Raw genomic sequence first — 27,981 nt, forward strand, 5'->3', positions numbered from 1 at the left:
AAAAATGGAACAACTTGCAATATAAACGAACGTTCCGTTAATTCGTCCAGCCTTTGGTTGAAGAGAGAGAGAGAGAGAGAGAGAGAGAGAGAGAGAGAGAGAGAGAGAGAGAGAGAGAGAGTGTGTGCATACACAGAGATATGGTGACTATCATTATTATTCACGAATAAAGAATAATCTGAAGGCCAGGCAGGGGCAGCACACAGAACGATCTAGTTGGTTGGTGGGTTTAAAAGAGGGGGAAAGGGACCAAACTAAGAGGTAAATGGGCCATTGTTCCTAATAAAACAATACCACAAGTGTGAGAATAAAATAGATAAGACATAACACAAAACGTAAAGAAAGGAAAGACCACAAGAACGAAGGAAAGCTAACGAACACTGAAAGGAACAAAAGAGGATAAGAAAACAACAGAGATGCAAGAAACAGAAGAGTGTAAAACAAGGAAGCAGATTACAGTGGCTGGCCTACCGCGAAAATAAAAAGGAAACGTCAGCTACCCTGCAACACGTTAAAACCTTCACCCTAAAAGCTCTAGGGTGTAGGGCACAGAGGGTCAAAGGACAGGCGCTAAAACTCAGATCGAATGATAAAACTGACCCTCAAGGATGAAACGTAAAACCATATCAGCCGATGAGGCGTTGTCTGCTAAAATCAATGATAACGAGTCCAGCAACCGAAGATGAAGTCGCGGGGCAGCCAAAGAAAGACGTAGAAGAATATGGGCCTCTGTCAACCGGGAGCCGCACCGACACTGAGGTGGGTCTTCACGGCGCAGGAGGTAGCCGTGGGTCGCCCATGCATGGCCTGCAGAGAACCACACAGTCCCTGCGAGACGCCCTCATAGAGGACTTCCACACATTTGCGGTCCCCTTAATGGCTCGCAGTTTGTTGTGCGTACTGAGATTTCGCCATTCCGTCTCCCAAAGCTGAAAAACCTTGCGGCGTAATAACGAACGCTGGTCAGAAGCTGGGACGCCCATCTCCAGAAGTGGTTTCCGTGTAGCCTGTTTGGGCAGCCTGTCAGCAAGTTCATTTCCTGGGATTCCGACGTGACCATGGGTTCAGACGAACACCACTGAACGACTGGACCGTTCCAGGGCATAGGTGGAGTCTTGCATGGACGCTACCAAAGGATGACGAGAGTAGCACTGGTCGATAGTTTTCAATCTGCTCAAGGAGTCAGTACATAAAAGAAAAGACTCCCCAGGGCATGAACGGAGATACTGAAGTGCACGAGAAACTGCCATCAGCAGCCATCCGGTAAGGAATGCTGTTCAATATGGCCGTCGTGAACATAGGCAAAACCAACGCGACCATCAGCCATCGAACCGTCGGTTTAAACCTTTTCAGAGCCCCAGAATACGTAAAGAATTGAGAGGAAGTGACAGCGGAGAGCTGTAGGGTTAATGGAGTCCTTAGGGCTACGTGAAAGGTCCACACGAAGCTGCGGCCGAGGCGTACACCATGGAGGCATACGTGAACGGACCGCAAGTAGAGGTGGTAAAGGGAATGACTCCAGTTCGGAGAGAAGGGACCGCACGTGAACTGCAATCGTTAGCCCCGACCTGGGCCGCCGATGTGGGAGATGGACTGCCGTGGGCGGGAAAAGGAGACAGTAATTCAGATGCTCAGGGAAACTACGAATGTGTGGTGCGTAGCTGGCGAGCAGTTGCGCACGTCTGATCTGCAGTGGAAGAAAACCAGCCTCCACCAGTACACTGGTCACCAGACTCGTCCTATAAGGTCCTGTCGCTACTCGAACCCCACAGTGCTGCACAGGGTCGAGTAAATGCAACACTGAAGGCACTGCCGATCCATAAACCACACTCCCATAGTCAATTCTGGATTGGACAAGGGCTCTGTAGAGCGTCAGCAGAGTACAGCCATCTGCAGTTGCTCAGGCAACGGATGGCATTGAGGTGCTGCCAGCACTTCTGCTTAAGCTGATGATGTAGGAGACAAGTCGATCGAGCGTCGACAACCAGTCCTAGGAATCTGTGTGTCTGCACTACAGTGAGTGGATCGTAATGAAGGTAAAGTGCTGGTTGCGGATGAACGATGCAACGCAGACAGATGTGCACGACGAACGACTTTGCGGCTGAAAATTGGAAGCCGTGGGCTACAGCCCATGGCTGCGCCTTGTGGATGGCTCCCTGTAGGAGCTGCTCAGCAACAACATTACTGAAGCAGCAGTACGAAATGCAGAAGTCGTCTGCATACAGAGAAGGGAAGATGGAGGGCCCGGCAGCTACTGCTAGGCCGTTAATGGCCACTAAAAACAAAGAGACACTTAATACAGAGCCCTGCGGGACTCCATTCTCCTGGATATGGATGGAACTATGGGAGGCACCAACTTGGACATGGAAAGTACGGCGCGACAGGAAGTTTTGGATAAAAATCGGGAGCGGGCCCTGGAGACACCACTCATACAATGTGGCAAGAAAATGATGTCACCAGGTCGTGTCGTGTGCTTTACGTAAGTCAAAAAACACGCAACCAGGTGTTGTCGTCTGGTAAAGGCTGTCTGGATGGCAGACTCGATGGACACAAGATTGTCAGTGGTAGAGCGCCCCAGGCGGAAGCCGCCCTGACTTGGAGCCAGCAGGCAACGTGACTCCAGAGCCCAACCCAACTGCCGACATACCACATGTTCCAACAGCTTACAAAGAAGGCTGCTGAGGCTGATGGTCCGATAGTTATTGAAACGCCTCCTCTTATATTATTATGTTTTACTGTTGTTATTATTAGAAAAATCTTTATTCAGTTGGTCGTTGAAATTTTGAAATGAAAGTTATTGTGGATGTCGCGTGATAAATATTTCGCGTGAAGCACTGTTGCGACACAGGAAAAGATCAATTGGTGAAACTAAGCCACTGAATATTACAAATAATGTTAATGAAGAATACTGCCGACTGACTACATCAAATAAGAGGGCACGTACATTCGCGAATGAGTGGTAAAAAAACGTTAATATTATGTCTGAAGTAAGTCTTATATACACTCGAATGTATGCGAATATACGAACGGGATAGAGGCACGTACATTTTTAGTGCAATCATCCCCTGTGGCCTGGATAAAAGGAATTACAGTTAAATGCAATTATTCATCTTAAAACGTAAATGCGTGGACTTTGTAATTAAATGAACAGAAAGACTGCAGGTCCTGAATGTCGCGTCAGATATACTGAAACTGACGGTAGCAGCCACGAGAGGAAAAAGATGAACACATTCACGTACCTCTATTGTTGAACAGCGTCGCTGTGAAGATCGTCGTCTCCATCTGAATTCTCTGCATAAAACTAGTATAATAGTAATGATTTTCCAGAATTTCAGCACCTGGGACCCATGGTATCACAAAAGACGAAATCGCTCTGCTTCAAATCACTTTCATTATTTAACCCAATTTTATCAGCAAGAAATGGCACAACACGTCTTAACACTAGGACAGAATAACAGCGAAAGGTAACTTATTCTAAAAGTAACAAACGAAGGGCGTGAAGTAGCTTTTGTTCAGCAGATGCTTTACGCATTAATCTCTGGTAGTTCAACTAGTGTGTATATATTTATTAAAAACATTATATAATTCCTTTACATTGCCCCCTTGGGCGAATTGTCCGAAGAAATGTCAAATTTCGGGCAATGAGCCCAACCACTTAACACACAGGTAGTTCCTGACTCCTCTACACACGTACTTAAATGGCATTGTTCATTTCTCTAATGGAGTTATCTTCATCACTCAGTTTATATAGTTCTGATGCTGGCACTGGTACTTAGCAAGGAAAACAAAACGTACACACTAGAGCACACAAAATACTTACTAGATACAAAAATTACTACATCGTTCTTTACATTAAATACATTGATATTACGTTACATAACATTTCACATCAAATACGTGGATATTACATTACATCGCCTTTTAGATGAAACTTATAGTTCAGTTCTGTACGACGATTCACAGTGTCATTATTCGTACTTACAAAAAACATTTTCAATCGCAAGTTCACATTAACATTACATTTCACAAGCCTTTTCTATGATTCTGCAGTTACATTTTTGCTGAAAACAAGAACGTTTTACAAGAAGGTCGTATTTTTAGTGTATCGATCCACTGGCTGCAAGGGTATCTAGACTAGTAAGTGGGGTAAAGTCTTCCTTATAGTTGCTTATGCTCTCCACTTCCTCCCTCTTTCATACCAGGATCTATTTTATGGCTCAAATGGCTCTGAGCACTATGGGACTTAACTTCTGAGGTCATCAGTGCGCTAGAACTTAGAACTACTTAAACCTAACCAACCTAAGGACATCACACACATGCATGCCCGAGGCAGGATTCGAATTTGCGACCGTAGCAGTCACGCGGTTCCAGACTGTAGCTCCTAGAACCGCACAGCCGCCCTGTAGCTGCATAAGAAGATACACCTACTTTAACCTCATATCGTGTTTACACATCGTACCTCAGCAGTGTACTTGCACTCAAACGTGCGTATAAAGTTGAAAAATTATTTTTATTTCAGTAAGATCACACTAGTTTTTTTTTTTAATTCCTAAACTCTTGTCTTGGGATGCACTTTACTTAGATCAGATTGTCGTGCGTATGGAGTATAACACGCTGAACATTCATTAGCAACCAGAAATCATATCATCAGAGCATAAAAAAATTCAATATCGTTTTGCTCGATATATTCATAAATAAAGCCTAGTGGTGGTGTGGAAACGCCTGCCAACAAAAAACACTGTGGTCAGAAACTATTCAGCTATTCAGTCAACCGTCCAAGTATATTCTATGTTAACATTGCTAGTCATCAATTGACCTGTATGTCCTAGCTTGCTTGTGTATTGAGTCCACAATTACTGACAAATGTAAACACAAGTAGTGAAATGCTCTGATTGCTCCGATTGACGTAGCTGCATAAGAAGATACACCTACTTCAACCTCATCGTATTTCTTCTGGAATTCGAGAGCAGGAAAAGGGAGACAAGGAAATATAGTGGATGAATATGGATTGAGGAAAAGGAATGAAAGAGGAAGCCGTCTGGTAGAATTTTGCACAGAGCATAACTTAATCATAGCTAACACTTGGTTCAAGAATCATAAAAGAAGGTTGTATACATGGAAGAATCCTGGAGATACTAGAAGATATCAGATAGATTATATAATGATAAGACAGGGGCGATGTACTTGAGGACAATATTATGGAAATGGAAGAGGATGTAGATGAAGATGAAATGGGAGATACGAAACAGCGTGAAGATTTTGACACAGCACTGAAAGACCTGAGTTGAAAGAAGGCCCTGGGAGTAGACAACATTCCATTAGAACTACTGACGGCCTTGGGAGAGCCAGTCCTGACAAAACTCTACCATCTGGTGAGCAAGATGTAGGAGACAGGTGAAATACCCTCAGACTTCAAGAACAATATAATAATTCCAATCCCAAAGAAAGCAGATGTTGACAGATGTGAAAATAACCTAACTATCAGTTTAATAAGTCACAGCTGCAAAATACTAACGCGAATTCTTTACAGACGAATGGAAAAACTGGTAGAAGCTGATCTCGGTGAAGATCAGTTTGGATTCCGCAGAAATGTTGGAACACGTGAGGCAATACTGACCCTACGAGTTATCTTAGAAAATAGATTAAGGAAAGGCAAACCCACGTTTCTAGCATTTGTAGACTTAGAGAAGGCTTTTGACAATGTTGACTGGAATACTGTCTTTCAAATTCTAAAGGTGGCAGGGGTAAAATACAGGGAGCGAAAGGCTATTTACAATTTGTACAGAAACCTGATGACAGTTATAAGAGTCGAGGGGCATGAAAGGGAAGCAGCGGTTGGGAAGGGAGTGAGACAGGGTTGTAGCTGTCCCCGATGTTATTCAATCTGTATATTAAGTAAGCAGTAAAGGAAAGAAAAGAATAATTCGGAGAAGGAATTAAAGTCCATGGTGAAGAAATAAAAACTTTGAGGTTCGCCGATGACATTGTAATTCTGTCAGAGACAGCAAAGGACTTGGAAGAGCAGTTGAACGGAATGGACAGTATCTTGAAAGGAGAATATAAGATAAACATCAACAAAAGCAAAACGAGGATAACGGAATGTAGTCAAATTAAGTCGGGGGATGCTGAAGGAATTAGATTAGGAAGTGAGGCACTTAAAGTAGTAAAGGAGTTTTGCTATTTGGGGATCAAAATAAGTTATGATGGTTGAAGTAGATAGAATATAAAATGTAGACTGGCAATAGCAAGGAAAGCGTTTCTGAAGAAGAGAAATTTGTTAACATCCAGTATAGATTTAAGTGTCAGTAAGTCGTTTCTGAAAGTATTTGTATTGAGTGTGGCCATGTATGGAAGTGAAACATGGATGATAAATAGTTTGGACAGGAAGAGAATAGAAGCTTTCAAAATGTGGTGCTACAGAAGAATGCTGAAGATTAGATGGGTAGATCACATAACTAATGAGGCGGTATTGAATAGAATTGGGGAGAAGAGGAGTTTGTGGCACAACTTGACAAGAAGAAGGGACCGGTTGGTAGGACGTGTTCTGAGGCATCAAGAGATCACAAATTTAGCATTGGAGGGCAGCGTGGAGGGTAAAAATCGTAGAGGGAGACCAAGAGATGAATACACTAAGCAGATTCTGAAGGATATAGGTTGCAGTAAGTACTGGGAGATGAAGCAGCTTGCACAGGATAGAGTAACATGGAGAGCTGCATCAAACCAGTCTCAGGACTGAAGACGACGACGAAGACGAAGACGAAGACGACGACGACGACGACGACAACTTAAACATGGTGGCATTTCCTCAAGTCTATGTGTGCATAGAGTCCTTTTATCGTACCATTTTGAGGATACGCAAATAAATTCCATCCGTCATGCGGAATATGTACAATAATATACGGACCAATATATCTTATTTGCCACTTAACGTTTTTCTTGGCTGACAGAAGATTTCACATGGGTCTTAAGTAATACTTTTTCTCTAACCACAAATCTGTTAACACCAAGTAGCTGTTTGTCAAAATGTTTCTTACGGCGTTGAGCTTGTTCTGTAATAGAGATCAGTACCTGTCTTACCATTTCATTTGAAGCTCCAGGTTGTCTTGGAACAGATGGGATGGGGTTAACCGATTCATTTTTTTCTTTCCTATTGTATATTAATTCCGATGGTGTAACTGTTGTTTCGTAAATCGGAAGATTATTTACTATCTGTTCAAAAACGTTTAAGTATTCAATCCATTTAGACTGTTTGTTGGCCTACATACATCCTCAAACATGTTCAATTCACGGAGAACTCCTCTATGGGGTTGGATTGCGGGCTATATTTGGATATCAAAATTTGTTTTACCTGCTGCTCTTTTAGAAATTGTTTCCAAGTGTGGCATGTAAAATTGGTTGCATTATCTGATAAGATCGCCTGCAGTTTCCCAACAGACAGAAAGTAGTCATTTAGCATACGTCTAATAATAGGCTTAGCTGCGGTTGTTTTTGTGGCATACAGTTTCACATATTTCGAAAATACATCATATACACCAATTATATTTTTCACCCCTCCTCTTGCAGAGGGTAAATGACCCATAGCATCTATGCATACCTGCTCTAGAGGGTTTTTGGGTAAAACAGGATGTAACTCTGTCTCGAAGTTCAGATTGACAGGCTTAGCCTTTTGACAAACAATACCAGTTTTCAAAATTTGTTGTGCGCGTCGAAGCATATTGGGAAAGTAGCAGTTACACAACTTGTAATGCTGTCGTACAGGTACAGGTGCGGGTGCGGGTGGGTTACTGTTTAATTGAAATCTGACTTTCTTCCACCGCTCATCTTCTTCCTGCAATATCGCCATGTTGTTACACATATCCAAAAAATATTATCTAAATTTAGTGTCCTTTATAAGCATAACCTTAAATTCTGTGTTTTGTTCTATCAACTCTTCAAACTCGGGTAATCCTTGGGGTAACCGTGACAGTGCATCGGCGATTAGGTTGTCTGTGCCCTTCACATATACAATTTCAAAATCGTAAGACAGCAAAAACAAAGCCCACCGCCCAAGGCGATTATGTAATAACTTACATGTGAGTAAAAAGCTTAACGCCTGGTGGTCACTGTAGACTCGTATATGTTTGCCAAATATATAATTAAATTCCTTGAATGACCACACAATAGAAAGGGCTTCTAACTATGTGGTGGAATATCTGTGTTCACACTGTGATAGTATGCGGCCAGCAAAACCAATAACGTTAACATTGCCTGTGCCCCACCTTCATCCAGCTGAAACAGACAGGCTCCTAATCCCGAAAATGAAGCATCTGCTGCTATACAAAAATCTTTCCTCAAGTCAAGTTGCCCTAAAATATTTGAGTTTACCGAAGCATGTTTCATACTACCAAAATCAGCTTGGCACTGTTGCGTCCAGTTCCACTGTTTGTGCTCCTTTGCGTCTAATAATGCAGAGTCACTGAGCAATTTGTTCTGAACGAACCGGCGGAAAAATGAACAGAAGCCTACGAGTGCCTTTAGCTGTCCCTTTGTGCAAGGGGCTGGAAATTTTTTTATCGCTAATAGTTTCTAAGGGTCAGGCTTTATCCCAGCGGGCGAAGTTATGTGACCGAGAAATTTGATGTCTTTTCTTACAAATTTCGATTTCTTAAGTTTCGCTGTAACACCAGCTGCTGAAAACCTCTGTAACATCCTGTCTAAAAGTTGTATATGCTCATTCCAAGTAGGAGTTGCTATTAAGATGTCTATACAGGGTAGTCCATTGATCGTGACCGGACCAAACATCTCACGAAATAAGAGTCAATCGAAAGAACTACAAAGAACGAAACCTGTCTAGCTTGAAGGGGGAAACCAGATGGCGCTATGGTTGGCCTGCTAGATGGCGCTGCCATAGGTCAAACGGATATCAACTGCATTTTTAAAAATAGGAATCACCATTTTTTATTGCATATTCGTGTAGTACGTAAAGAAATATATTTTAATTGGACCACTTTTTCGCTTTGTGATAGATGGCGCTGTAATAGTCACAAACACATGGCTTACAATTTTAGACGAACAGTTGGTAACAGGTAGGTTTTTTAAATTAAATTACAAAACGTAGGTACGTTTGAACATTTTATTTCGGTTGTTCCAATGTGATACATGTACCTTTGTGAATTTATCACTTCTGAGAACGCATGCTGTTACAGCGTGATTATCTGTAAGCACCACATTAATACAATAAATGCTCAAAATGATGTCCGTCAACCTCAGTGCATTTGGAAATAGGTGTAAGGACATTCCTCTCAACAGCGAGTAGTTCGCCTTCCGTAATGTTCGCACATGCATTGACAATGCGCTGACGCATGTTGTCAGGCGTTGTCGGTGGATCACGATAGCAAACATCCTTCAGCTTTCCCCACAAAGAAATCCGGGGACGTCAGATCCGGTTCACGTGCTTCGATGACCAATCCACCTGTCATGAAATATGCTCTTCAATACCGCTTCAACCGCACACGAGCTTTGTGCCAGACATCCATCATGTTGGAAGTACATCGCCATTCTGTCATGCAGTGAAACATCTTGTAGTAACACCGGTAGACCATTACGTAGGAAATCAGCATACATTGCACCATTTAGATTGCCATCGATAAAATGGGGGCCAATTATCCTTCCTGCCATAATGCTGCACCATACATTAACCCGCCAAGGTCGCTGATGTTCCACTTGTGGCAGCCATTGTGGGTTTTTCGTTGCCCAATAGTGCATATTACGCCGGTTTACGTTACCGCTGTTGGTGAATGACACTTCGTCGCTAAATAGAACGTGTACAAAATATCTGTCATCGTCCCGTAATTTCTCTTGTGTCCAGTGGCAGAAATGTACACGTCGTTCAAAGTCGTTGCCTTGCAATTTCTGGTGCGTAGAAATATGGTACGGGTGCAATCTATGTTGATTCTCACCGACGTTTTTGAGATTCCCGATTCTCGCGCCATTTGTTTGCTACTGATGTGCGGATTAGCCGTAACAGCAGCTAAAACACCAACTTGGGCATCATCATTTGTTGCAGGACGTGGTTGACGTTTAAAATGTGGCTGAACTCCTTACCTTAAGTAAGGTAACTATCCGGCGAACGGTCCGGACACTTGGATGTCGTCGTCAAGGATACCGAGCAGCCTACATAACACACGCCCGTTGGGCATTTTGATCACAATATCCATACATCAACACGATATCGACCTTTTCCGCAATTGGTAAACGCTCCATTTTAACACGGGTAATGTATCACGAAGCAAATACCGTCCGCACTGGCGGAATGTTACGTGATACCACGTGCTCATATGTTTGTGACTATTACAGCGCCATCTATCACAAAGCGAAATAAGTGGTCCAACTAAAACATTCATATTTCTTTACGTACTACACGAAAATGTAATAAAAATGGGTGTTCCTATTAAAAAAAACACACACACACTTGATATCCGTTTGACCTATGGCAACGCCGTCTAACGGGCCAACCATAGCGCCATCTGGTTTCCCCTTCAAGCTGGACGAGTTTCGTTCTTCGTAGTTTCTTCGTTTGATGCTTGTTTCGTGAGATATCTGGCCCGCTCACTATCAATGGACCACCCTGTATATACTGTGAGTTTTTCTAAGAGGTCAGGCCCTAACACGGTTTCGAGTGCAGTGATGAAAACACCAGCACTCACATTTAACCCAAAGGGCAAAATGCAATACTGGTAGGACCTGATTGCAAATATGAATGCTGTGTATTTCTTACTTTCAGGTTGTAGCGTCTCCTGGCTAATCGTCATAAAAAGTGACAATTTTTTCCGTGTTTGTAAGACTAGTTAACATGTATCGATATAACGCTACGCACACGGCGAAAGAGAAATAATTTAAATACGAATAAACATTACCAAGTGAAGCAATAAAGAAATACTTTGTACACATTTCACAAATATATTATGTATGTAGAACATTCATAATTATTTGACGTTTTATGCATTTTTTAACTTTGAATCCATGACATTATTCAAAATGGCTCTGAGCACTATGGGACTCAACTGCTGAGGTCATTAGTCCCCTAGAACTTAGAACTAGTTAAACCTAACTAACCTAAGGACATCACAAACATCCATGCCCGAGGCAGGATGCGAACCTGCGACCGTAGCGGTCTTGCGGTTCCAGACTGCAGCGCCTTTAACCGCACGGCCACTTCGGCCGGCTCATGACATTATTACCCTAGACAGTCGTATTCTTGTTAAATGAATTAGTGATTATGATCTGTGCCTCAGATAAAGAGGACAATTCAGTACATGTATAAACAGTAAAAATCATTTTAGTAATTTCTCTGTTCTCCTTGGGTTTCGTTACGAGTAAGACTTGCGTGTTAAGCAAATGTATATGCTGGCCGTGAGTCTTTTGTTCATGAAGCTTGATATCCGCCATTAGACCAGTTTTTGTAAAAAGGTGTGTAAAATTAATGCATTTTTGTTTGAATATATAGAGTTTGAGCAAATATATTTTTAAAATAATTTGTAAAGTTGCCAGCCATTCGTCCCGTAGATAATCTAGACATTTTCAGCATTTAATTTAGCGGAAGCCGTTGTACCAATCTGAGACGACAACGGCCGCAGACGCGGCACATCTAAAAAAATATATATTTCAGTCATCGCAGTCGTCTCGCCGGTAAAGCGAGATAACATAACAATATTTAACATTTTCTTACAGCTTCCAACAGTGCCGGCAGACTGTATTATACTATTCAGTGCATTTCTCAGTTTGATTTGGAAGGTACTGTGCGACATGTTCTATTCTACCACAAAAATGTAACGAATAACTGTGTCATGACTCGTTTTCACATTTTGTGGCAAGGTCTGCTCTGTGAAACTAAAGCAATATTTTACATTTTTTCCATGAGATTACGAGAACGCGGGCTAGCCGGGTGCCTGTTCTCATTAACAGTATTCAAAAATCCACTGCATTACGTAACCAACATTCAGTGCTGTGACAATCATTTGAATTTCATTACTGACTTTTCTGAATACGAGGCAAGGTAGTGAGTTCAGATACAGTTTTCTTTCTTTCTTGAATACGTTTCAGTAGCAAGTGAATGTTTCCTACATGATTTTTTTTTTTTTTTTTTTTTTTTTTTTTTTTTGGGTAGGGTTTAAGGGCGCTCAACTGCTGAGGTCATTAGCGCCCAGTCACTGGTGTTAGAGCACATGGAATCTACTAAAACTCAAGGGGATGGGGGGACACCAGAAGGACCTGACAGAGATGCAGATAAAATAAGTAAAAAGGTTAAATGTCTTTGGACAAGCCAGTTAAAGTTATAAAACGCAGAATACGAGCAGCTGCTCGAGCGTCATCAGCTAAAACATCCGGTAAAGCAGAAGGCAGGGACAGGACAACACGAAATTGACTAAAACGGGGACACGACAATAAAACATGGCGCACTGTTAATGCCTGACCACAAGGGCACTGCGGGGCTGGGTCACCGGAGAGCAGGTAGCGGTGGCTAAACCGGCAATGCCCAATCCGCAACCTGGTCAGAAGGACCTCCTCGCGCCGAGATGGTCGGGAGGATGTTGTCCAAGCAGTTGGGAGCGGTTTTACTGCCCGGAGCTTGTTTCCTTGGAGGGATGACCAAGCATCCCACCACAACGACACAAGCCTCTTACATACATCCCCATGAACGTCAGATGACGGGACACAGTGGGAGGCTGGCCGAGGCAGGAGGACTGCAGCCTTGGCTGCAGCATCCGCAGCCTCATTCCCAGGCACTCCTACATGTCCGGGAACCCACAGAAAGCTGACAGGAGAACCATTAGCAGCGAAAGAATGGAGGGACTGCTGTATCCGTTGAATCAAGGGATGGACCGGATAGGGAGCTCCAAGGCCCTGAAGAACACTGAGTGAGTCAGAGCAGAGTATGTACGATGAATGGCGGTGGCGGCGGGCATACTGAACGGCCTGATGGAGAGCAAAAAGCTCGGCCGTAAAGCTCGAACATTGGTCGAGGAGCCGGTATTTAAAGGTGGCGGCCCCGACGACAAAGGCACAGCCGACACCATCGTCAGTTTTGGAGCCATCGGTGTAAATAAAGGTGTGACCGGCAAGGCGAGTACGAAGTTCGACAAACCGTGAGCAATACACTGCAGCCGGAGTACCCTCCTTCGGGAGTGAGCTGAGGTCGAGAGAAACATGAACCGGAGCCTCAAGCCAAGGTGGTGACGGGTTCTCACCCTCTCTGAACGTGGTAGGGAGGGCAAAATCCAATTGTCGAAACAGGCGACGGAAGCGGACTCCGGGGGGCAGCAGGGCAAACACATACAACCCGTACTGACGGTCGAGAGAGTCGGTGAAGAAGGACTTGGAAGAGGGGTGGTCGGGCATAGACAACAGCCGGCAGGCATACCGACACAGCAGTACGTCGCGCCGGTAGGTCAATGGTAATTCCGCAGCTTCAGCATAAAGACTCTCGACAGGACTAGTGTAGAAGGCTCCGATCGCAAGACGTATCCCCCGATGGTGGATGGAGTTGAGCCGGAGTAAGAGGGATGGCCGAGTGGACGAGTAGACGAAGCTCCCATAATCCAGCTTCGACCGGACTATGGACCGATACAAGCAAAGCAGGACAGTGCGATCCACTCCCCACGATGAACCGCTAAGAACTCTTAGGACATCAAGGGAACGTGTGCAACGGGCCGCCAAATAAGAGACATGTGGAGACCAACACAGTTTCCTGTCCAACATGAGCCCTAGAAACTTAGTTGTGTCCACGAATGGGAGAACAACGGGACCGAGATGTAAGGATGGCGGAAGGAACGCTTTATATCGCCAAAAGTTGATACAAACTGTCTTCTCTTCAGAGAACCGGAAGCCATTTGCCACGCTCCATGAGTAGAGGCTGTCTAGACAACGCTGAAGGCAGCGCTCCAGGAGGCATGTTCTCTGGGCACTGCAGTAGATCGCGAAGTCATCGACAAAGAGAGAGCCTGAGACATTAGGTGGAATGCAATCCATAATTGGATTGATCGCGATGGCAAAAAGGGCTACGCTCAAGACGGAGCCCTGAGGCACTCCGTTCTCCTGGAGGAAGACGTCGGACAATACGGAACCCACACGTACCTTTAACTTTCGATCTGTTAAAAAGGAATCAATAAAAAGGGGAAGGCGACTGTGTAGACCCCACCTGTGCATAGTGCAGAGGATAGCTCCTCTCCAACTGGTATCATAAGCCTTCTCCAAGTCGAAGAACACGGCTACCGTTTGGCGCCTTCGCAAAAAGTTGTTCATGATGAATGTCGACAAGGTCACAAGGTGGTCAACAGTGGAGCGGCGGCGACGAAAGCCGCATTGGACATTAGTAAGTAGTCGTCGAGATTCCAGAATCCAAACTAACCGAGCATTAACCATGCGCTCCATCACCTTACAGACACAGCTGGTAAGAGAAATGGGGCGGTAACTAGAAGGAAGGTGTCTATCCTTCCCGGGTTTGGGTATAGGAACAACAACGGCGACACGCCAACGCCTGGGGACTTGACCGTCGGTCCAGACGCGATTGTAGGTACGAAGAAGGAAGCTTTTGCCCGCCGGAGAAAGGTGTGCCAGCATCTGAACGTGAATGGCATCTGGCCCCGGAGCAGAGGATCGGGACAGGGCAAGCGCACGTTCGAGTTCCCGCATAGTAAAGGGGGCATTATAAGTTTCCAGATTCAGCGAGTGGAAGGAAGGTCGCCGAGCCTCTTCTGCCTCTTTCCTGGGAAGGAAGGCAGGGTGGTAATGGGCGGAGCTGGAAACCTCCGCGAAAAAGCGGCCAAAGGCGTTGGAGACAGCCACAGGATCAACAAGGACCTCATTACCTGAGGTCAGGCCAGGTACCGAGGAGTGGGCCTTAATGCCCGACAGCCGGCGCAGGCGACCCCAAACGACGGAAGAGGGAGTAAAACTGTTAAAGGAGCCAGTGAAAGAGGCCCATCAAGCTTTTTTGCTGTCTTTGATGACTCTACGGCATTGCGCTCGGAGTCGTTTGTATTCAATACAATTCGCCAACGTAGGATGGCGGCGAAAGGTGCGTAAAGCACGTCGTCGAGCACGGATAGCGTCCCTACAAGCCTCGTTCCACCATGGGACGGAAACGCGACGTGAAGAAGTAGTACGAGGAATGGAACGTTCGGCAGCATTGATAATAACAGCCGTGAGGTATTCGACCTGACTGTCACAACTGGGAAAATCGTGGTCCGGAAATGTCGCCAGGGAGGAGTAAAGTCCCCAGTCAGCTTTCAGTAAGTTCCAGCTCGAAGGACGTGGGGATGGGGTGTGGTGCAGGAGACGAACGACACAGGGGAAGTGGTCGCTCGAATAGGTGTCAGAAAGGACATACCACTCGAACCGACGGGCAAGAGTGGTAGAACAGATCGAGAGGTCCAAGTGGGAGTAGGTATGAGTACAGTCCGAGAGGAAAGTCGGGGCGCTGGTATTGAGGCAGACAAGATTGAGATGGTTGAAGACATCCGCCAAGAGTGAGCCTCTTTGACAGGATGCAGGAGAGCCCCAAAGGGGATGATGGGCATTGAAGTCGCCGAACAATAAGAACGGCGGGGGAAGCTGAACGATCAGGTGCATCATGTCAGCCCGACTAACGGAAGATGACAGTGGAGTGTAGATGGTACAAACTGAAAAGGTGAAAGCAGAAAGAGTAATGCGGACAGCTATTGCTTGGAGTGGGGTGGTCAATGGGATGGGATGGTAATAGACATCGTCCCGAACGAGCAACATGACCCCACCATGAGCTGGGATACCGTCCACAGGGGTGAGGTCATACCGCTCCGAGGTATAGTGGGTAAAGGCAATACGGTCAGTCGGGCGCAACTTGGTTTCCTGGAGACCAAGGACGAGTGGACAGTGCAGGCGGAGGAGCAGTTGTAATTCCTCCCGATTAGATCGAATACCTCTTATGTTCCAATGAAACAACGCCATCGCTAGTCAAAAGGTTGGGGGAACGAGACGGGGGAAGAGCTGGTCACCTCGACGGCCGCGGAGGGCCAGGTTGCGAGGGAACAACGCTACAACCGACGGAAGGCGGATCCGGTTCCATCGACTCGTCGCCAGCTGCGGCCGCTGTCCCTGATTGTGTAGGAGGGGCCGCATCATTTGCCAGCGAAAGGCCGGCGGAGCGCCTGGCAGCAGAGCGTCCCGGCGAAAGTGAGGAATGCCGGGAGCAGCGACTCGCGGATGAAGCGTCAGACGAAACGCGCCGGGGGATAGAGACTTCTTCTTGGAGGCCTTCTTGGAAGGCCGAGGAGGCACAGGGATTGTGGGCTGGACCCGAAGAAGATCCTCACGTGCGGGCTCCGTTTTGGAACGCCGGACCTCGGAAGCTGGGGTCCAGAACGTTTCCCCAAGGGACGCCTGAGAAGAGGATCGCTTCTCAGGTGGCGAGGGGGGAGGAGGAGGAGGAAGGGTGGCCCCTGGGGCAGAGGGGGTGGGGGCCACGGGGGAGAAGGATTTGGAAGGGAGGGATTTGGGAGGCGGAGGCAGAGCCCCCTGAAGGGCGGAGGAGGCGGAGGGGGGACAGGATAGGGGTGAGGATACCGCAGAAGGAGTGGACACAACTGAGGCAAACGAGGTGGTCAATGGCACGGGATGAAGGCGGTCATATTTCTTCCTGGCCTCAGAGTAAGAGAGCCGATCCAAAGTTTTGATTTCTTGTATCTTCTTCTCCTTCTGATAGGCGGGGCATTCTGAGGATCTAGGTGAGTGGACGCCAGGACAATTAACGCACCGAGGTGGTGGGGTGCATGTATGCTCCTCACGAAGAGGACGTCCACATTCGCCACAAAGGGGCTCAGCCTCACACCGTGACGACATGTGTCCAAAGCGCAGACACCTAAAACAGCGCATAGGAGGCGGGACGTAAGGTCGCACGTCGCACCGGTAGCACATCACCTTTACCTTCTCCGGGAGAACGTCCCCCTCGAAGGCGAGGATAAAGGCCCCGGTGTCGATGCGACGGTCTTTGGGGCCGCGCTGGACTCACTGGACGAAATGCACGCCGCGGCGCTCCAGGTTGGCCCTGAGCTCCTCATCAGATTGTAGCAAGAGGTTACGATGAAAAATAACCCCCTGCGTCCTATTTAGTGCCAGATGTGGGACAATGGATACTGGGATGTCCCCTAGGCGGTCGCACGCCTGGAGCGCCGCCGACTGTGTGGCGGAGGTGGGCTTTATAAGAACGGACCCCGAACGCATCTTGCTGAGAGCCTCAATTTCCCCGAAGATGTTGTCAATGTGCTGAACAAAGAACATGGGCTTGGAGGTGGCGAACGTCCCTCCATCGGTTCGAGAACAGACCAAATAGCGGGGGAAGTACTTCGCCCCAAGCCGGCGGGCCTGTCCCTCCTCCCATGGAGTGGCCAAGGGGGAAAGGGCAGGAGAACCAGAACTAGAAACGGTACCTTTTCTTTTGAAAGACTCGGCCGCAGAGCGACCTGATACGTGTTGACGTTTCATCTGCGAAACGTCCGCCCCGATACCACCCACTCTGACCAGGGGCTCTCCCCACGGGCGCCACCCAGCCTCAGCAAGGGCCACCTGGCAGGATGACCGTTGCTGGGAGTCCTGATGACCCAAGGAGACGGGCATCTACTCCTTGGCCGATGTGGGGTGGGTGCAGCTCAGGTATCGGCAGTACGATCCCTGTGTTGTCAGGGGGCTACAACCTAGAGGGTACATGACGACCCCACCACAATGGGCTGGCTACCGTGCTGGATTTCTGGTGCCATGGAAAGTCCATCATGACCGCTGGTGCAGATGGAGATGCACTATGGGCGTAACTTGAACAACCCATCAGGCGTTTAGGCCCAATTTGAGGAATAGTGGGTATGGTTACAACGCCGGTGCAATGCTGAGTGCCAAGGTCTTAGTGGACTTAGGACCAGTGGTACACCATGTAAGGTGTCCTTCCCCAAAAGGCTCGTACTTCTGTAGAATTTTGAAAAATGGAGGTCAAACCCCAAGGGGGACCATCACATAGAAGGCCGAAACGGTTGAAACTCCTTTTAGTCGCCTCTTACGACAGGCAGGAATACCTCGGGCCTATTCTTACCCCGGACCCGCAGGGGGGTCCTACATGATTATCCAGAGCAAATGTGAAAAAGCAATAATTTGATCTACGGTGTGCCACATTTATGATAAAAGTGTTTATTCCCTCTCCCACTCCATGCCTGAACTTATGTGAGTGCTAGTGTGACTCCTACAGCCAAAGTGAAATATTTACTCAACATTAGTCAAAGTTACTTGCTTTTATGCAGAAAGAATTACCAAGTGAAGGCAGTGTAATAACATTGAATCAAAACCATAGCAACTTGTTACAAATAATTTTGTGTACTGCCATCAGCTTTCAGTTTCAGTTTTATATGAGTTTGAACATTGCAAATCCAAACTTTAATATCGTAAAGCCAAGTTACTAGTTACCATGTACCAACTTACTTGCTGCTACACATATATAATCATATCTAAATAAATAAAACCACAAGCCGAATAAAATTAACTCCAGTAGTAAAAAAGTGAGAGGAATAAGGGAGACGGAATACGGTGATGGGGAATTTGCTAGTACGAACTACAGATGTCGACACTAGTTAAAAATTGTACTCCGTGGAACCGCTGCAATCGTTGGTCTACGTTTTCAGGTCGGGTAGTTACTGGAACAATAATCTTATTGGTTTCCCTGGCATCGAGAACAAGTCTCACTGATTTATCCGCTTTCTGTACTGCAAGCAGTGGACTGAAATATGGCAATAAGAAGGTCTCTATAATATTCCATGCGAGCATCCTTGTCTCCTTGGCCATTGCCTCTCTTTGTGACCACAGTATGGTATAAGTGTTTTTGCAGAACGTGTCGTGGGGGCGGGGGGGGGGGGGGGGCGGGGGGGGGGGCGGACATCCATGTGATATTGATACGTTCTAATAACTCCAGGTTTCTTGTCAAACACGCGTACATAACGTAACAATACACTTCTGATGTCATCTTTTTGTTTCTGAAAGATTCCTGTGCATTCTGATATTTTATCCTCAAATTCTTGCTACTCTACTTGCTGACACCACATTTCGTTCGAGTCATGGCGTCGAAAGGTGTTGACTTTTAAAATTTGGATGTGTATAGCTTGACAAGGCTTGGTGTTGCTACTTTTGACGTTTATGAACTCTACAGTACGTTTCTTCCCATTAAAAACAGATTACACTTCCCAGGTTTTAGGACAATTTTTTGCACATTTTTTCCCTTAAGAAATCCATGCCAAAATACACCGTTCCGTCAGTCCTTCCACTACTACAAAACAAAGCCTTCGACATAACACTAATTAACGTTTTTTTACCACTCATTCACAAATGTGCGTGCGCTCTTATTTGATGTAGAGAGTCGGCAGTATTCTTCAATAACATTATTTGTAATATTCAGTGGCTTAGTTTCCACAATTGATCTTTTCCTGTTTCGCGTGTGCGACTCGCCGCTGTGCTAGCTTTGCGGTGGTGATTAATTGGAATCGCCGTACTTGTTCTCCCGGCCTGTCTGATGTGGAGGTCCGGTGGGGTCCTGTGATACTCTGGCCCAGAGACAAGAAGTTGCTGAAATTTGGAGTCGTCTGCCAGGTTAGGGTGTTTTTTTTTTTTTTTTTTTTTTGTTTGTGGTTTTAGGGCGCACAACTTCAAAGGTCATAAGCGCCCTGACTACGTTAAGAATGAACCGCGAGGCACAAGTTTAAAACAACAACTCAAAGGGAAAACACGATAAAAGACAGACTGACAGGCATAGGATTAAAAAACAGCATCGTCAAATGTCCTTAGAGAGGTTCGTCAAATTGATAAAAAGAAGAACACGAGCAGCTGCTCGTGGGTCATCCGCTAAAATGGCATCTAAAGTACATGGCAGGTTAAGATGTAGACGCAGTGTGTTAAAATTCAGACAGGACATTAAAATGTGGCGGACCGTCAGCAATTGCCCACATGGGCAGAACGGCGCCGGCGCAGCCGTCAGCAGATGGCGATGGCTGAACCGGCAGTGTCCAATGCGTAACCGGGCCAAAACGACCTCCTCCCGCCGAGAAGGGCGGGAGGAGGACGTCCAAGCCGCGGGAAGAGGTTTCAAGGCCCGAAGCTTGTTGTCTGTAAGTGCAGCCCAATCGGCATGCCACAGCGATAAAATGCGCCGACAAATAACCCTGCAATAATCTGATGAAGGGACACAACAAGAAGCTGTCTGAGGCTGGAGGACCGCAGCCTTGGCCGCGGCATCTGCAGCTTCGTTCCCAGGGATACCGACATGGCCAGGGACCCACATAAAGCTAACCGGAGAACCGACGTCCACCAGCTGCTGAAGAGAGCGTTGGATCCAGTGCACGAAAGGGTGAACCGGATACGGATCACTGAGGCTCTGGGTGGCGCTCAGGGAATCGGAGCAGATGACATAAGCAGAATGTTGGTGGTGGCAGATGTAAAGAACAGCCTGGTAGAGGGCAAAGAGCTCAGCTGTGAAGACCGAACAATGGCCATGGAGCCGGTATTTGAAACTTTGTGCCCCGACAATAAAAGAACACCTGACCCCGTCATTGGTCTTTGAGCCATCTCTATAAATGAAGGTCATATTGATGAACTTCGAACGAAGTTCAACAAAACGGGAGTGGTAGACCGAACCGGGGGTAACCTCTTTTGGGAGCGAGCTGAGGTGAAGGTGAACGCGGACCTGAGCCTGGAGCCAAGGTGGCCTGTGGCTCTCGCCCACTCGAAAGGTTGCAGGGAGTGAAAAATTAAGGTGATGAAGGAGGCGACGAAAGCGAACTCCAGGAGGTAGCAGAGCAGAGACATACAACCCGTATTGACGGTCGAGAGAGTCGTCAAAAAAGTAACGATAAGACGGATGGTCGGGCATTGCCAGTAGCCGACAGGCATACCGACAAAGCAGCATATCGCGCCGGTAGGCGAGTGGCAATTCGCCAGCATCAGCATGAAGACTCTCTACGGGACTAGTATAAAACGCTCCGATCGCAAGTCGTAAACCCCGATGTTGTATGGAGTTGAGGCGGCGTAAGATGAATGGCCGTGCAGAGGAGTATACGAAGCTCCCATAATCCAGCTTGGAGCGGACGATCGACCGATATAGACGAAGCAGGACGGTTCGATCCGTTCCCCACGACATACCACTGAGAACACGGAGGACATTTAAAGAACGGGTACAATGGGCAGCCAAATATGACACATGTGGAGACCAGCTAAGTTTCCTGTCAAATGTAAGACCTAAAAATTTTGTTGTCTCCACGATTGGGAGAGCAACGGGACCGAGTCGTAAGGACGGTGGGAGAAACTCTTTGTAGCGCCAGAAGTTAATACAGACCGTCTTCTCGGCAGAAAAACGGAAGCCATTGGCGACACTCCAGGAGTAAAGACGGTCAAGAGAACGCTGAAGACAGCGCTCCAGGACACGTGCACACTGTGCGCTGCAATAGATGGTAAAATCGTCCACGAAAAGGGAGATTGATACATCAGCTGGGAGGCAATCCATTATTGGATTGATCGCGATGGCGAAGAGAGCGACGCTCAAAACTGAGCCCTGTGGCACCCCAATCTCCTGGCGAAAGGTGTCTGGCAGGACAGAACCCACACGTACCCTGAACTGTCGATCCATTAAAAAGGAACGAATAAAAAGAGGGAGGCGACCGCGAAGGCCCCATGTATGCATGGTGCGGAGAATGCCCGCCCTCCAACAGGTGTCGTAAACCTTCTCCAAATCGAAGAACACAGCCGCGGTCGGGCGCTTCCGCAAGAAGTTATTCATAACGAAGGTCGACAAGGTAACCAGATGGTCAACAGCAAAGCGGCGCCTACGAAATCCACATTGTACACTGGTAAGTAGGCGTCGAGACTCGAGCAGCCAAACCAATCGAGCGTTAACCATTCGCTCCATCACTTTACAGACACAGCTGGTAAGCGAGATGGGTCGATAACTGGAAGGCAAGTGCTTGTCCTTCCCCGGCTTAGGAATCGGGACAACAATAGACTCGCGCCAGCATGCGGGAACATGTCCCTCAATCCAGATGCGATTGTAAGTACGAAGAAGAAAACCTTTACCCGCAGGAGAAAGGTTCTTCAGCATCTGAATATGAATAGAATCAGGCCCTGGAGTGGAGGACCGTGATCGGCCAAGTGCGTTGTCGAGTTCCCGCATGGTGAATGGGGCATTATAATTTTCACGATTCGAGGAGCGGAAGTTAGGTGGCCTAGCCTCCTCTGCCTGTTTGCGGGGGAAGAAGGCAGGGTGGTAATGAGCGGAGCTCGAAACCTCAGCGAAAAAGCGGCCGAAGGCATTGGAGACGTCCTCAGGGGCCACAAGGACGTCATTCGCGACCATTAAGCCAGAAACTGGTGAGTGGACCTCAGTGCCAGATAGCCGGCGCAGTCTACCCCAGACAACAGAAGAAGGAGTAAAACTGTTGAAGGTGCTTATGAAAGCAGCCCAGCTGGGTTTCTTACTTTCTTTAATAATACGACGACACTGAGCACGTAATCGTTTCTAATTGATACAATTCGCCACTGTAGGGTGGCGTTTAAAGGTGCGTAAAGCACGTCGACGAGCACGTAAAGCGTCTCTACATGCTGCGGTCCACCAGGGGACCGGTACGCGACGTGGAGAAGAAGTAGGGTGAGGGATGGAATATTCAGCAGCAGCAACAATGACTTCCGTGAGGTGTGCGACCTGACGATCGCAGCTTGTAAAGGTTTGATCCTGAAAGGTCGCCCTGGAGGAGAAGAGGCCCCAGTCTGCCTTGGAGATGGTCCAACTAGAGGAGCACGGAGAGGGGGTATGCTGCAGGAGATGGATAACACACGGGAAGTGGTCGCTCGAATGTGTATCAGAAAGTGCATACCACTCAAACCGGCGTGCAAGTTGGGGAGTACATGTAGAAAGGTCTAAATTGGAATAGGTGTGAGATGTGTCCGAAAGAAAAATAGGGGCGCCAGTATTGAGGCAGACAAGATTGAGCTGGTGAAAAGGTCTGCTAACAGGGAGCCCCTCGGGCGGGATGCTGGAGAGCCCCAAAGGGGATGGTGGGCATTGAAGTCTCCAGTTAACAAAAATGGTGCAGGTAGCTGAGCAATAAGTTGCATCATGTCTGCCCTGGTAACGGCAGATGACGATGGAGTGTGAACGGTACAAATGGAAAATGTAAAAGTGGGGAGAGTAATGCGGATGGCAACTGCCTGCAGGCCGGTGTGCAACGTGATGTTATCGTAGTAAATATCATCCCGGACCAGCAACATAACCCCTCCATGAGCCGGGATACCTACCACAGGGGGTAGGTCAAAACGCACAGAGGTGTAGTGTGCCAAGGCAATTTGATCGCATGGGCGTAGCTTCGTTTCCTGGAGGGCTACGACGAGCGGACTGTGCAAGCGGAGCAGCAACGTCAAGTCCTCTCGGTTGGAGCGAATGCTGCGAATATTCCAGTGAATAAGAGCCATCGTAAGAAGAAAAGGAAGATGAAAGAAGGGGTCACCTCGAAGGCCGCTGAGGGAATGGCTTCGAGCGAGCACTGCCGCCGCTATCAGTAGGCGGAAAGTCATCGTCCATTGGGTCTATAGGTTCATCGGCCATCTTGGGAAGATGGCCGGGAGGGGGAGCTTCCTCCGCCGGTGAACGGCCAGATGTTCGGCTACCAGCGGTGCGGCCAGGCGAAACGGATGACGGCCTGGGGCAGCAACCGCTGGGTGGCGCAGGAGAAGAAATGCGCCGTGGCGGAGAAGGAGAACTGTACTTCCTATGAGCCTTCTTGGAAGGTCGTTTGGTGGAAGTACCGGTCGAAGGCTGGGAGGTCGAGGTACGTAGAAAGTCTGCACGGGACGGTTCCTTCCTGAAGGCCCGTGCATCTGACTTCTGGTTCTTTGTCTTAGCAGAAGCTGATGAAGGGGCTAGTGTCTGTGGGGTGATGGGAGGAAGAGGAGACATCGACCGCGCGATCTTAGCACTGGCCGAACGGACGACCGTGGTGCTGAAGGTCAGATCGCATGTCTGGGTTGCCACCTCCCTGGTAGTCCGAGGAGAGGCGGGGACAGTACTGTATTTCCCCGCTGGGAGCAGCATGGACTTCCTACTAGCCAATAGCTTGCGAGCAGCCGAGGTGGACACTTTCTCTTTCACCCGAATTTCTTGGATACAGCGTTCTTCCTTATAGACAGGACAGTCGCGGGAGGATGCGGCATGGTCACCCTGACAGTTCACACAATGAGGAGACAGAGGTGGACAGTCACCCTCATGGGCATCCCTGCCACAAGTGACACATTTAGCCGCATTGGAACAAGACTTTTTTTTTTTTTTTTTGTGGTTTTAGGGCGCAAAACTTCTATGGTCATTAGCGCCCAGCCCGTGACGTAGAAAACAGGAAGAAAACGAAATTTAAAATCAGCAGCAATGGGAACAAAGTCATAAAATTTGAGAAACTAAAGGCAGAAGGAATGCTTAAAAATCCACTATAGAAAGGGGTTGGTTGTCCCCCAAAAAAAGCTTCAAATGACTGACGTCATTTCACTGTCACTAATAAACTGTAGAACGCGGTCAGCTGAGCGCGTATCATCTGCTAAAATCGACGAGAGATCGGGCGATAGCTGTAGATGGGAGCGTAACAGATTAAAATAGGGGAATTCAATTAAAAGGTGTCAGACCGTCCACGGCTGAGAGCAGTGGGGACAGAGTGGGGGAGGATCACCGCTTAAAAGATGTCGATGACTAAAAAGACAGTGCCCTATCCGGAGTCTAGCTAAAATTACCTCCTCCCGACGACGCGATCGGGAGGAAGAGGTCCATGCGCAAGGAAGGGCTTTCACTTCCCGCAATTTATTATGGGGAAGTGTTGACCAATGCGCATGCCATAAATGAGCAACTTGGCGACATAAACCGCTCCGTAGATCGGTAAACGGAAGAGACTGAATAGCTGGCCGAGGAAGAGAGCCTGCAGCCTTGGCCGCTATATCGGCCGCCTCATTTCCACAGATACCAGCGTGTCCTGGGAGCCAGAGGAACGCCACTGAGACGCCCCCCAGGTGGAGCAAGCGCAGACAGTCCTGAATCCGGTGGACCAGAGGGTGCACAGGGTAAAGAGCTTGGAGACTTAAGAGAGAGCTGAGAGAATCTGAGCAGATTACGTACTGTATCCGCTGATGGCGGCGGATGTAGTGGACAGCCTGGAGAATAGCGTAAAGCTCCGCAGTATAAACCGAACACTGGTCGGGAAGCCGAAAGTGATTTGGGGTGTCGCCAACAATATAGGCACCCCCTACACCTAACGATGTTTTCGAGCCATCGGGGTAAATAAATGTGGCTTCCGTCATTTGTGCACATAGAGCAGCAAATGCCCGACGGTAAACAAGTGTAGGGGTACCATCCTTGGGAAATTGACATAGGCCTCTGAGCAAGTCGATCCGGGGACGGAGCCAAGGCGGTGCTGTACCCCAAGTTGTCAAGAAGGTTTTAGGAAAGCGGAAGGAAAGGGAATGGAGCAGTTGACGGAAGCGGACTCCCGGGGGTAGTAGGGACGAGGAGCGGCCTGCATACCCGACATCAAGGGAGGCGTCAAAAAAAAGGTCATGGGCTGGATTAGCAGGCAGGGAAGACAAATGGCTAGCATAACGACTCAGAAGGACTGCCCGCCGATGGGATAGCGGAGGTTCAGCAGTCTCAGCATAAAGGCTTTCCACAGGGCTGGTGTAAAAAGCTCCAGACACTAAACGTAATCCACGGTGGTGGTTAGAGTCGAGACGCCGAAGAATAGACGGCCGAGCAGAGGAGTAGACTATGCTTCCATAATCCAATTTCGAGCGCACTAAGGCGCGATAGAGGCGGAGAAGGACCACTAGGTCCGCTCCCCAAGAGGTGCCATTCAGGACACGGAGGGTGTTAAGGGAACGCAGACAGCGAGCCGAAAGATAGGAAACGTGGGAGGACCAGCACAGTTTTCTGTCAAACATAAGACCCAAGAATTTAGCGACGTCGGAAAACGGAAGGTTGACAGGACCTAGATGTAAGGAGGGCGGAAGAAACTCCTTACGTCGCCAAAAATTAACACAAACGGTCTTACTGGGTGAGAAACGGAAGCCGGTTTCGATGCTCCACGAGTGGAGGCGATCGAGACATCCTTGAAGACGTCTTTCAAGAAGGCTGGTCCGTTGAGAGCTGTAGTAGATCGCAAAATCGTCCACAAAGAGGGAGCCCGAGACATCAGGAAGGAGACAATCCATAATTGGATTAATGGCAATGGCAAACAGTACAACACTCAGCACGGAGCCCTGGGGTACCCCGTTTTCTTGGGAGAAAGTACGGGATAGAGTAGTGTTCACCCGCACCCTAAATGTGCGCTCTGCCATAAATTCGCGAAGAAAAAGGGGCAGCCGGCCTCGAAAGCCCCAAGAGAACAGTGCGCGGAGGATGCCTGTCCTCCAACAGGTATCGTATGCTCTCTCCAGATCAAAAAATATTGCTACCGTTTGGCGTTTCCGGAGGAAATTGTTCATGATACAAGTGGAGAGAGCAACAAAATGGTCAACGGCAGAACGATGTTGTCGGAATCCGCATTGGGCTGGTGTTAAAAGACTGCGGGATTCCAGCCACCAAGCTAAACGGTAATTCACCATACGCTCCAAAACCTTACAGACACTACTCGTGAGAGAAATGGGGCGATAGCTAGAGGGGAGATGTTTGTCCTTTCCAGGTTTCGGAACGGGAACGACAATAGCTTCCCGCCATCGCCTGGGAAAGGTACTGTCAGTCCAAATGCGATTATAAAGGCGAAGGAGGTAGCGCAGGCTATGGGTTGATAAATGCAGCAACATTTGGACATGGATACCATCCGGCCCTGGGGCGGAGGAGCGAGAAGAAGAGAGTGCATGTTGGAGTTCGCGCATGGAGAAAACAGTATTGTAGCTTTCGCGATTTTGAGAGGAGAAAGCGAGATGTCGCACTTCCGCTGCACGTTTCTTCGGGAGAAACGCTGGCGGGTAATTTGAAGAGCTCGAAATCTCAGCAAAGTGCTGACCCAATGAGTTAGAAATTGCGACAGGGTCCACTAAGGTATCATGCGCGACAGTGAGCCCAGAGACCGGGGAGAAACTAGGCGCACCTGAGAACCGTCGAAGCCGACTCCAAACTTCCGAGGAGGGAGTGAAGGTGTTAAATGAGCTAATAAAGAATTGCCAGCTTGCCTTCTTGCTATCGCGGATGACGCGACGGCATCGCGCACGGTGCTGCTTATATCGGATACAGTTGGCCAAAGTTGGATGGTGACGGAAAATGCGAAGAGCACGTCGCCGCTCACGTATTGCGTCACGGCATGCCTCGTTCCACCAAGGAACTGGGGGGCGCCGGGGCAATTCGGAGGTGCGTGGTATTGAACGTTCCGCAGCTGTGAGAATAACGTCGGTAAAATGTGTGACCTCATCGTCGACGCTGGGAAAGCGACGGTCATCGAATGTCGCTAGAGACGAAAAAAGTGTCCAATCGGCTTGGGCAAACTTCCAGCGTCGCGAGCGCATATATGGCAGTTGAGGCTGCAGTCGAAGGACACATGGAAAGTGGTCACTCGAGTGTGTATCATCAAGGGCGAACCATTCGAAGCGCCGGGCTAGCGGAACAGTACCGACCGCAAGGTCCAAATGAGATAAATTTGCCGTGGAGGCAGACAAAAATGTGGGGACCCCAGTGTTGAGGCAGACTAGATCCGCTTGGTGGAAGACGTCTAGCAATAGTGAGCCACGTGGACAAGGATGTGGAGATCCCCAAAGCGGGTGGTGGGCATTGAAGTCCCCAACCAGCAAATAGGGGGGTGGAAGCTGATCAAGAAGATGAAGAAGATCAGCTCGTGCCAGTGGTGTAGACGATGGAATGTATACCGTACATAGAGAGAACGTGTATCCAGAAAGGGAAAGACGGACGGCGACAGCTTGGAAGGAACTGTTTAA

This window comes from Schistocerca serialis, chromosome 5 (assembly GCF_023864345.2).
Source record: "Schistocerca serialis cubense isolate TAMUIC-IGC-003099 chromosome 5, iqSchSeri2.2, whole genome shotgun sequence".
NCBI lineage: Eukaryota > Metazoa > Arthropoda > Insecta > Orthoptera > Acrididae > Schistocerca > Schistocerca serialis.